Raw genomic sequence first — 12,148 nt, 5'->3', positions numbered from 1 at the left:
GTGAGGCCGCTGGGCGAGTTCTGAAGCAGTGGGAGGGGAGCCGGGCTTAGGGAAGCAGGAGGCTGGTTTAAGGACTTGGATAGGCAGTGCGCGGGGCTCAGAGGAGCTAATGTTCCTGTATTGAGGGGCTCTGGGGGAATCTTTGAGGAGCCAGGGGACGTGGCCTTGCAGAGCCTAGCGGGTCAGTGGGCGGGGCTCTAAGAACCCCGCTCCGGGGTCTAAGGAGCAGTGGGCGTTGCTCGGAGGCGCCTGTGGGCGTGGCCCTCTACCACTAGGATGACTGGAGAGCGGGGCGTGCGCTTGGGCACCGCCTGCATCCCTCGGCGCGACCAGAGGGGGCGTAGCGAGGCGTGGAACGTGGGGTGGGAAGCGGGCTTCCCCTCCGGAAGTGGGCGTGGCGCACAGCGGCCCGGCAGCCCTGGTTGGGCCCCGCGCGGCGCGGGGGCGGGGCCTACGCGCGGTGGCGGGGGCGGTGGCGGCTGCCCGCGCCCCTCCCCCGCACGGCGCTCAGTGCCAGGCGGGAGGCGGCAGCGGTTGGAGGCTTCGCCCGGCTTTGCAGCGGGGACTTCGGCGGCGGCGCCTCAGGCACCTCGGCCCGGGTGAGCGGCGCGCGCCCCCGGCGGGGGCAGCCTGAGAGCGAGTCGGGCGGGCGGACCTGTCCTCTGAGCATGTGCCTGCGCCGCCTGACAGGAGCCGGCGGGGCGAGGGGCAGGGCTAGGTGGAGGGGACAGGGCTGGGTGGGCGCGCGGGGCGCGGGTTCACGGGCTGGGTTGCAAGGGGTTAGGGCCGGGGGCTGCTGTCGGGGGCTCGGGGAAAGGGAGTTGGGTACCGAACCAGGTGGCGTGGGGAGCGTGAAGCAGGGTCCCTGTGGGGAGGAGGCTTTCGAGGTCCGGAACGCTCCTGGCCGGGTGCGCAGCCGCGGGCCGAGGTGGGACGAGGCTGCCCAGGGAAGGCTTTTAGGGGTCAGGGATCGCCTGCTTGGGCGAGGTGCTGGGAGGGAAGGGCTGCTTCGGGCGAGGCGCAGAGCCCGGGGGCTCCAGGCCTGGGGACTGGGTTTGGGCCGCCCCAGGGAACGAGTGGGTGGGGGCGGGCAGGGGCCGGGCTCACGTGGGGCCGGGGCGAGCTGGGCCCTGCGTCGGGAGGGGCGAGGGCGGCCGCCTGGCCTGCGGGTTTCCTGGCTTTGGGTGCGAGACCAGCTCTGGGCCCTGCAGATCTCGGTTGGGGGTCAGGCGGGGCGGGGCAGAGCTGGAGCTGGAGTAATGTGGGTGGGGGCGGCTTGGGAAGAGGCTGAGCCGGGCCAAGGGAGCAGAGGGCTGGGACTGGCTGGGGGTTGGGAGGGGAGGAACGAAGCAGGAAGGCTGTCGGATCGGGGGCCCAGGGTGTCCGAGTGAACTGGGTGATTCAGAGGTGTGTTTCCCTAATAGCGGGGCAGCTGGCGAGGGACGCAGTAAAAAGGAGCGAGGTGCAGGTGGGGCCTCGCTGCGCCGAAATGACTGAGGATGAGGTCAGACGTGGAGGGTGGGAATGCAGAAACCGAGCTCTCCCGCCTGTCCCCACCGGCGCACGCTCCCCAGCTCTCCGTCTCTCAAATGATTTGAATGTGTTGGGGGAAGTGGCAGGCTGCGGTGAGAGCTGAGAAGAAAGGGGCTTCCTCTTGGAGGGAGGCGCTGGCCCTGCCATCCTTTTTTGGGAGTGTTCAAAGGATTTTAAACGCTGGAAAAGGAATCGTAGGCTTTACAGCATCACGATTTAGAAACACATCCTATATTTGGCCGTAATGTAGGCTGCCCTTGTTTTGTGGTGTCTAAAGTGCTTGCTCTACGTGTTGCAAACGTGGGATTCAGAGTGCGAAGCAAATTGCAAGTTGTTCATTTCCCCCGGCATGGTAAGATACAAAGGCTTTTCCCTCCTATAAGACATTTGAAAAGAATTGAATGTAGTGCGCGTTTAAAACTGGTCCTGGGTGGCGAATATATTTACTTTTGGAAATAGTTACCACAAAATATTAGGCCCTCTTACCGCAGCCTTTCTGCCTGGGATTGCATTCTAAAACAGTACTTGTAGGGCTCTTAGTCACTCTATATAATAATGCATCTCATTGTCCTTATCTGGCAGAACGTTCTCCTGACACCAGGGCCTGCTGGAATAGACAGAAACATGATTAAGTATAAGCAGTTGCTTTGTACCGTCTGTTCAGTTGTGAAGGCAAATAGATACCTGTTTAATATTAATTCACTTTCTGCATTCCCTGTAAAACTGAAGAAATGTGCAAAATCTATTTTGGACTTGGTTCTATACATTTCAGATGATTTAAGGAAACTGATATTTTTGGTTTGGAGGTATGTTTCACAGTCATAATGTTTGGCTATGAAGCATAATAGTAAACATTGGATCTGAGAAATCGTATAAATAAGTAGGGAAAAAAGTGAAATAAAACTGAGAATTGTGTTGTACCTTAGGTCTTGAAGTGCAGTGTTTCGTGGTGGAGGTTAGTCGTGTGTACTGAGGATTGGACAAAGATTTGGTATAAACGTCAGGAGCACACATTTTTGACGAATATAGAACCTATCTTGTCCATATTTATTTTGATTACTTGTGGAAGGTACATTAAAGCCTGATGAATTTTAATAGATACTTACCGATGAAAAATAACTGCACACAATATTGACTTTTTCATGATCCTTTGTTACTTTGCCTGCAGATTGTGCTAATCAGCATTTATACTTATATATAGTTTAGGATTAGATTCGGTGTCAGTGAATAGCATTTTTTTAAACACTGTTGGATTTTTTGATAAAAGTTTTATGTTTAACTTATCTGTCACTTCTGGGATCCACTCCAACCATGAGGAAGAGAGTCACTCTAACGACTATGAGATGGAATGTTCAAAAGGATGAATATCAATTCTTAGTTATATAAGTGGGTATGTCGACGAATCTCTTCTTTATGATGGCAAAATTTTAATTTCTCATATTTTGATTTGTCACAAACTGGTACTTTAGAAACATATTATTAATTGGGCTGTTTTACCTTTGACCTCTTTTCCAGGGGTGGGGCAATAATAAATTTGAGAGCTACTTGCATTTTCAAGGTACAGATCCATGTGATAAAACCTCTTAAGCTTGTTTTCCATTTATGACTTCTCTGTGTTACTGTCTCCTTGAATTATGAAAACTGTTTTCTGACACTTGTATGTCTTTTTAAACTTAAGATACCTTTTCTGTATTAAAACAGAACTCTTCATGAATATTTCAGTATGACCTAGTACCTAGAATGTTAAGTAATAGAATCTCTCTGGGTTTTCTTTGCCCTAGTTCAGATCCTTTAAAGTGAGTGAACAAGATTCTGTACTCCTTTCTGAGTACTTTGTATTTCTAGAGTGCAGAATGGAACTTTTTTTGTTTTATAACAGCTTCATTGAGACATACTGTACAGTTCACCCGTTTAAAGTGTACAGTTCTGTGGTTTTTGGTATATTCACAGAGTTGTGCAGCTGTCACCACAGTCAATTTTAGAACATTTTCATCCCCCCCAAAAAGAAACCCCATACCCCTTAGAAGTCCTCCCGTTTCATGTAAATGGAATCATACACTATGTGGTCTTTTGTGTCTTGCCCTTATTTAGCATATTTTCAAGGTTTATATGTGTGGTAGTATTGTATAGTACTTCATTCTTTTTTTTAATGGTCAAATAATATTCCATTGTTTGGATATGCCGTATTTTGTTTATCCATTCATCAGTTGATGAACATTTGGGTGTTTTTCCTTTTTGGCTATTATGAATAATGCTGTGAACATACGTTTTCATTTCTCCTGAGTATTTACCTAGGAATGTAATCGATGGGTTGTATGGTAACTCTATATTTAACTATTGGAGGAATGGCCAGACTTCTCCAAAGCAGCTGCACCATTTTACGGTATTCACCAAGAGTATATGAAGGTTCTAAATTCTCCACGTTCTTGCCAACACTTGTTACTCTCTGACTTTTTGATTCTAGTCATCTGTGTTTCCCTAATGGCTAATGATGTTGAGCATCTTTTCATGTGGTTGGTGAACATTTGTATGTGTAATCTTTGGAGAAATGTCCATTCAAATGCTCTGCCCGTTTTTTAATGGGTTGTCTTTTTATTGGTGTTATAAAAGTTGTTCATGTATTCTAGATTCAAGTGCCTTATCAGCTGTATGATTTGCAAAAATTTTCTTGGATTCTGACATGTCCTTTCATTTTCTTGATGGTGCCCCTTTTTAGGAACAAACATTTTAAATTTTGATGATTTCCAATTTATGAATAGTGGGGTCTTACTAGTTAGAAATTAGACCTTAAACCACACCCTCCTCAATATTTTGGTTATATAAGTTGAAACCCAAATGTGAAAGGACTGGGGAAAGGTTTGAATTAATATATTTTAAGGTATGCTATAGATGAAAAAGGATTCATCAGGGAACATGCCATTCACCTGTTCAAATCCTCTGGTGACCTCACCTTTACCCACAAAATAAAGTTCAGACTTCTTAATGAGGTGTGGAGTAAGGTGGGCTCTGATTTCAGCCTGCTTTATTTCTCACTATTCCCCTTCCAATGTCTTCATCTCTAGTGTCACTCCCTGAAACATCCCAGCTTTCAAATCTTGTGATGAATTTATTACTTCATCGCCTTTCTACTTCTAGAATCCCACTTGTCCTTTGGGACATGGGTCATGAGGTTTTTCCTCCATGAAAACTTCCTCATCTCACAGGCAGACATTTGTCCCTGCCCTCATGTATTGTACATTCATCAGGACTGTTTGCTACAAAGAACTGGACCTGAATTTGAGCTAATAGTCTGAAAGGTGCCTTTCCATACAAGGCAGAATGCAATAGAGCAATTCACATGGAAGGCAGACTGAGATTCTCTTGTTCATGGCTTGGTCATTAGTGCCTACTGGATATTCGCTGAATGAATGATTATTTATTGAAGTTAACTGGAAAGATCCTGAGGTCAGTGGGTTTCTCTGATTATCATGAATGTCTTTATTGCCTATGTTAAAATAACATGAATGGGGTAACTCCCTTTTGCCCTTCTGGCATCCAAGTCCAGCTCTTACCAAAAAGTGCTCAAATGTAAAACTGAGTGTTTAAAACATTTCCCCAATGGCAGAACATTCTCATCCAGGTTCTTTCCCCCGATGAACAGTAATGACTGGCGCAGTCTCCTCAGTAGGTTAGATGGCCAGCGAACACGATTTAGTCACACCAAATGCATACAGGCCGACCCTGATAGTATTTGGTCAGTTAGTACTGGAACTACCCCTGTCACACTCATGAGAATGGTTGTAAATTGGATTTTAAGGGTGTGTACTTTCTTTTCATTCTTTTTTTTTTTTTTTTAATGTTTTGTAGAGATGGGGTCTCACTATGTTGTACAGGCTGGTCTTGAACTCCTGGGCTCAAGCAAGTCTCCTACCTTAGCCTCTGAAAGTGCTAGGATTATAGGCGTGATGCACCATGCCCAGCCTCTTCATTCTTTTGTTCATGCTCTCCTCTCTTGGGGTGTCTGACTCAAATTAGTATTCTTTAGTTATATTTTGTGTTCTTATGTTCATTTTTTTTTTTTTTTGAGACAGAGTCTCACTCTGTCGCCCAGGCTAGAGTGCTGGAGTGCAGTGGCACGATCTCAGCTCACTGCAAGCTCTGCCTCCCAGGTTCACGCTGTTCTCCCGCCTCAGCCTCCCAAGTAGCTGGGACTACAGGCGCCCGCCACTACACCCGGCTAATTTTTTTGTATTTTTTAGTAGAGATGGGGTTTCACTGTGTTAGCCAGGATGATCTCGATCTCCTGACCTCATAATCTGCCCGCCTCGGCCTCCCAGATTATGTTTATTTTTAAAATACTTTAATTAAAAATATTTCATGCCGGGCGTGGTGGCTCACACCTGTAATCCCAGCACTTTGGGAAGCTGAGGCGGGCAGATCACGAGGTCAGGGGTTTGAGACCAGCCTGGTCAACACGGCCAACCTGTCTCTGCTAAAAATACAAAAATTAGCCGGGTGTGGTGGCACGCGCCTGTAGTCCCAGCTACTCAGGAGGCTGAAGCAGGAGAATTGCTTGAAACCTGGGAGGCAGAGGCTGCAGGGAGCCTAGACTGCGCCATCACACTCCAACCTGGGCGACAGAGTTGCACTCCAGCCTGGGCGGCAGAGAAAGAATCCGTCTCAAATAAATAAATAAATAAATAAATAAATTCACTTAGCACCTTTCTGAGAATTAGGAGAAACCAGTTGGCCATTTCGGGATACCTTTTCTTTGTGTGTTCGTTAAAGCTTGGATTGTGGCAAGGTAGTACAGAAGAGAAAGAAAAATGTCAACTTTTTTGTCTAGTTAGGGACAGTGAGCTATGGGTACCTTCTGTAGTTCTCGTTCTAAGAGAGTTTTGTATTTAGGGGAACTGAGGCCGTGAGGGTGCAGGCCTTTAGGGCCAGATAGAGCTGGGCTTCACTCTTGGCTCCGCTTCTTGCTAGCTGTGACTTTGCCAGCTCCCTCACCTCCCCGAGCTTCACTTTCCTCCTCTGTAGTGTGGAGATGCAAAAGGCTTACCTTGCAGGGTCGTTGGCAAGATTAAGCAAGGAAAATTACATGAAGTGCCTAATACAGAGTAGGTACTGAATACATTCCTGTTCCCTCTCTTCACTCTTAAATGTCTGTTAATGAATGGAACTGCAGAGAAGCAAATAGAGTAAGTTTAATACATTTTACATCTGACATTAAGCTATTAAGGGTATGGATTCCTACTCCCACCTGAGGATTTTAGACTTTGAATCAAAGTTGAGTCACTGAAGAGGGCAAAAAATGTCTAATTTTAGGATGGGAAGGCGGTCTTAAAAACACCTCCAGTGTTTTTGCATCTGTCTGAATTGGAAATGTCTATTCAGACAGTCTTCTCTATTCAGGTCTGTGTATTCAGTCTCTCTGTCTGTGTGTCTGTCTGTCCATTTTAAGGAAAGTTCCTGGCAAAAGATGGATTTTTTTAGGATTTGAAGGAGATTGCACTGCAGTGCTTGAGATAACTCTTCTGGTTACAATGTGATAAAGTGTAACATCCTGTGTGGGAAAAGAGCCTCTATAGTTTTATGGTATGTTAAATTAGGCCTGTCATTTGGATCTTACATTAATAACAAAAATACAGTTCCTCCCGTTTGCTGCAGTAATGAGTAATTAATATAATGCAAAGGTCAGAGTGAGAGAGACTATAAATGGGAGTAGGAAGGCCTATACATTGTATGTGGAAGGCAGTTATATTTTTTCCCCTTTGGTCAGGCAATGATCTACATTTCTTCTTAAAAATTTATGAATAATGGATTATATTTGGCACCAGTATCTCACCATCTTTTAAAGGATATATTATTTTGGGAGATTTGGGAGATTATTGCTCAGGTACAGAGGTCCTCATTCTTGACTGCCTTGTGATGATCATCTGTGGACCTATATGAATCCAGCTGCCTGGGTGTGAGTTCCCTGGTGACTCTGAATCACAGCCAGAACAGGAAGCACTGTGGGCTGGTCTATTCCTCATTTTACAGATGAGGAGACTTTGGTGGCAGGAGCTTGACAGATTTACCCAAGATCAGGAACTTAACTGCCCCTTCCTTTGTGTGGTATGAATTAATTTTTATAGTTAGTTGTGTGAATTTATAGTATAGTGTGGATTTTTTATTTAACAATGTGAACCTGACATGGCTTTCCCTTTGTAGTCTTTGACCCAGTGCAGCAGTTCCATTTGCTTAGCCTTTCGTCATGCTCTTTTGCCAGATCTGCAAACCAAGCCTATTCACAGAGTTTTCTTCAGTTAATCACCACAGTTGGTAGCATGTACCTATGTTGTTGTTGTTGTTGCTTTTTCCCACATATTCAGGTTGTGCATGTATTAAACTGTGAAGTTTGGTCCAGGTTTTTAGGAGGATTTTTAGATGCATTTTTAGGAAACTTGAAAATACATGATATCTCTTGGATAAACCTTTGGTAAACTTGATTTCTACTTTTAATGTAAAGCTCCTTGACAGTATTTTATTGATCCTTTTAAATTTCCTCAGTCTTATAATCTGAGCACTAGTAAGCAGTGGTTTTAAAGATTTGTCTTGTATTTGGAAGACCGATTATTATTGCAAAGGTGCCCTTGCATTGCATCTTGCCAGAAAAATTGGCATTAGTAGGCCGTCTGTATTTGAAAACACTAAGTTTAGACAGGAACAACACAGGCCCAGTACTGAACTATTAATATATAGATTGTAACAGACATAATGAAAACCACTTAGGATTAGCAAAGGTTGATTATTGTTTCACAATGTGGTTGTTCTGTCTTTGGGAAACCAAGACAGACTGCAAGTCTGGTCACATGGTGGTTTGGTGTAAGAGACTTTCTTGCTCCATTGTGGAACTGGGTGTGTGTCCCCATGTCTCAACAACTGCTGAGGCCTTCATTCTGGATGAACAAAGCTGTAGATTTTTCATGAGAGACCATAGTAGACACACATGGGAAAGGAAGTGTTAGGAGAGTGAAGCCGTCAGGCTGTATTTTCTACTTTTGATATCATAGGGGTGCATGACAAAATTCACAAGCATCCCTTCCTTATGACAAATGTTTAATCACCATTATTTGCTTACTTCACAGGAAAGATACTTAAATTCCTTTTCGTAATGGTCAAACATTCTTTCCTAGTTAAAGATTCTAATTCCTTTCATTCTTAGGAACTTAAAGAATTGACTGATTTATTAATATAAAAACTCAAATGCGGCTGGAGTGGGGACTGAGGAACACACGTGAAAGTGCGCTGTCATCTCTGTTAAGCAGAGGGATTTATTAGGAAACTAGTCACTTTGGAAGCTAGATGGTGAATTAATTTTGTGGTTAGTAGTATCTTTAGCTTAACAATGTCATCCTAGTTTTTCTTGGCAAGCAAGAGAGAGGCTGGAGCCAATGAGGGCTGGCCACAGTTCTTTGGGGGTGATATTTAATAAGATGCACGTTGTCTGTTTTAGAAATAGAGTAACTGTCCTTTAGGCTGTCTCTTCTGTGGGCCACTGTTGCTTTACAGTGCTACTGTAGGAAAAGATAAGTTGGAAGTCTTCTTTTTTCTCCCTAAGACTGCTAGTTTGATCTTTTTATGCATTATGACAGTGTCTTGAGTGCAGTGGACTGAATTACTTTTATCAAGTAGAACAAATAACATATCATACCTTCAAAGGATGGTTATGAACTGTGTGTTTCTCTGAAAGTGAATGAGCAAGAGCCCAGATGAAATTTCTGTTTTGGAGGCAGGCAGTGTGTACATTTGGTCCCCAACTCAAGACTGGGTTGTGTTCCAGAGTCTAACTCAGTTATTTGGAACTCAGATCTACTAGTAGTAATTTCTATCTATTGTGTTGATTCAGCATTGTAAGTGGTGGGTACGTTCCCAGCCTAGACTGAAGGAATCTGTTTAATTCACAGCAGTTTTTGAAATTGTTTATGGTGATAGTGGAATTCTGGATCTTGGGAGCTGGTAGTCATGTGAAAGAGAAGTAAGGACTCATGCCCCATGCCCCAGGAGCCTCCCTGTGCAGGCTGTGTGGCGTCCAGGGGTCTCATGCCACTGCAGCCCTCCAGGTCTGTGCTGGCCCTCCTTGTTCTTCATCCTCCTTCATCTCTCTCTTAATTTGAAGCTTCTACTTCCCTGGTTAAGCTTACTTTCTTTAAATCATGGTAGCAAAGCACATGGTTCAAATTCATTTCCCTGCTAGACTACCGCTGTTATTCAGGGTTGGGATGACTACAGGCTTTATTCATGTCATTTCACTCATGTTCTTTAACCCTTTTAGAGGTGTACAATGTTAATATTTTTAAAGAGGAGGTTCCTTACTGATAAACAGATTGTCTCTTTGAAATGTTTGCATTCAGTCATTACAGCAAGGTTTCAAGGGGAAAGTTGAGCAGAGGCATGTGAAGTCAGGCAGACCCCACGTAAGGAGGCTAGTCCTGATACCTGGAATCAGGAAGAAACCATGCCTGCTTTAGAAAGGTTCTTCCTGTTACTCCAAAACAGTGACTCTGCTAAATTTTTTTCAAAATACTTCTGATCTTTTTTTTTCCTTTTCCGTTTGGGAACTTCACAGCTTGAAAGGGTCTTAGGTTTTGGCAAAGTGGCTTGGTTTCTGTGACCTTTGGAAAGTTGATCAGGGCATGGTAGTGATTGTAAATTGGGGCATCTTATAATGGCCAGAGCTGGGCACTCGTCCTGTCTATTTTTCTATTCTTTTATAAACTTATCAAAAAGTCACTTTTTTCATCAAACAGTGGGAAATTATTGACCTCTCCATTCTGTTAGTGCCTCTGTGAAGGGTTTGAACTACTGGTTTCAAAGAACTCTTCTCATTCAAACATTTTATGATGCAAAATATATTAGGGACTTGATTTTTCTGGTATCATTTAAAAAATTCGTATTCACAAAGTCTTATGGCAAGCTTAATGTTTTGATTTACTTTTAAATTATGTAAAAGTTTAAAAAATACATTACAAGCCTCCTCCAGCCCTCAAGCACATGACTCTTTGATGGTGAATTCTGCAGTATAGACTGTGAGCTCTGTGGGAATTCAGGAGACAGGCGTTGGAGAGTCAGTGTTTGTGGGACACTGGGAGTGAGATCCTGCCTGAGGGTGTGCCTAATAGTACTGGGCTGACTCAGAACTGGTGTAATTAGGGAAGAGTAGTGTAAGATGGGTAGATGAGATGGCCCTGATTGTGGAAAGTGATGATAATAGGTTATGCATTTATACAATATGTTAGAGTAAAATGTAAATATAGTTTGGTTATGGAGTTATAAAGGTAGGTGAAAGTGTAATTTGTGGGTGTCACTAGTGTTAGTGATTTCTATGCTAATACTAATTACATCTGGGATTAAATGACTAGAGATTGAGTACAGAATTATTTTCTAGTTTGTGAAAGTGAACACCTTATAATACTGCTATATTCCATGTTCCTTAAAGGTAGAGGATATCTTACATTTTTTGGTGCCTCCATTTCCTAGCATATTGCCTGGTGCATAGTAGCTGTTCAATAAATGTTAATTGAGTAATTGAATTTCAACTTTGCATGATACACTTGTGATATTGTCAGTCTTTCCATTTTCCTAGAAGATGAAAGGAATAAAGATGTTTTCTATGGCCTAGGACTACTAATTGTAAATATTTGCCGGGTGCGGTGGCTCATGCCTGTAATCCCAGCACTTTAGGAGGCTGAGGCGGGTGGATCACGAGGTCAGGATGTCGAGACCATCCTGGCTAACATGGTGAAACCCCATCTCTACTAAAAATACAAAAAATTAGCTGGGCGTGGTGGCGGGCGCCTGTAGTCCCAGCTACTCAGGAGGCTGAGGGCAGGAAAATGGCGTGAACTCGGGAGACAGAGCTTGCAGTGAACTGAGATCGCACCACTGCACTCCAGCCTGGGCAACAAAGAGAGACTCCATCTCAAATAAAAAAAAAAAAATTCTTATTATGTTATTATAAACTAACTTCGTAATTTTTATTGTAAATAAATATGTTAGCAAGATGTTTATATGTGTAAATTTACACACACAGATATACATACACATTCCTTTATTGAAACATGCTTTATTTGTAAAGCAAATTTTGGGGTTTTGATTATTTAAAGCATATGTTCTGATAAAAAGCAGGATAACACAACATTTTGGTACTCATCACAAATTTACTTAATTGATTTCTTGAATAAATTAAAACTATTGGCAGCATGGGTTTCTTATGGCTGTATTTTATAGCTCTGGTTAGCAAGTTTGTGTGTGCGTGTGTGTGTGTCTGTATGAGTGTTTGAGACAGGGTCTTGCTCTGTCACCCAGGCTGGAGTGCAGTGGTGTGATTGAGGCTCAATGCAGCGTCGCCCTCCCAGGCTCAAGTGATCCTCCCACCTCAGCCTCTCGAGTAGCTGGAATTACAGGCATACGCCACTATGCCTGGCTAATGTTTTAATATTTTTGTAGACACGGGGTCTCACTGTGTTGCTCAGGCTGGTTTCCAACTCTTGGGCTCAAGTGATCCTCTCGCCTCAGCCTCCCAAAGTGCTGGGATTATAGGCGTGAGCCACTGTGCCTGGCCTGGTTAACAAGTTTGACTTTAGAGTCA

The 12,148-nt window shown here is 43.9% G+C and overlaps 1 protein-coding gene across 3 annotated transcripts in view; it reads left to right on the top strand.

The window, feature by feature from the left end:
• Positions 1–440: 440 nt before the first annotated feature.
• Positions 441–12,148, top strand: part of CORO1C (coronin 1C) — an 83,197-nt gene continuing 71,489 nt past the window's right edge. Inside the window, exon 1 of one of the 3 annotated variants that reach the window (XM_001147913.8) lies at positions 441–599. The gene's annotated coding sequence lies outside the window, so the exon portion shown is untranslated. Of the gene's footprint in view, positions 600–716; positions 929–1,432; positions 1,886–12,148 lie in introns of those variants that run through there. The other 2 variants (XM_016924122.4, XM_009426176.5) reach the window with 2 other exon arrangements.

This window comes from Pan troglodytes, chromosome 10, assembly GCF_028858775.2.
Source record: "Pan troglodytes isolate AG18354 chromosome 10, NHGRI_mPanTro3-v2.0_pri, whole genome shotgun sequence".
Classification (NCBI taxonomy): Eukaryota; Metazoa; Chordata; class Mammalia; order Primates; family Hominidae; genus Pan; species Pan troglodytes.
Note: the sequence above shows the minus strand (reverse complement) of the source record. Positions and strands in the feature narration are given on the sequence as shown.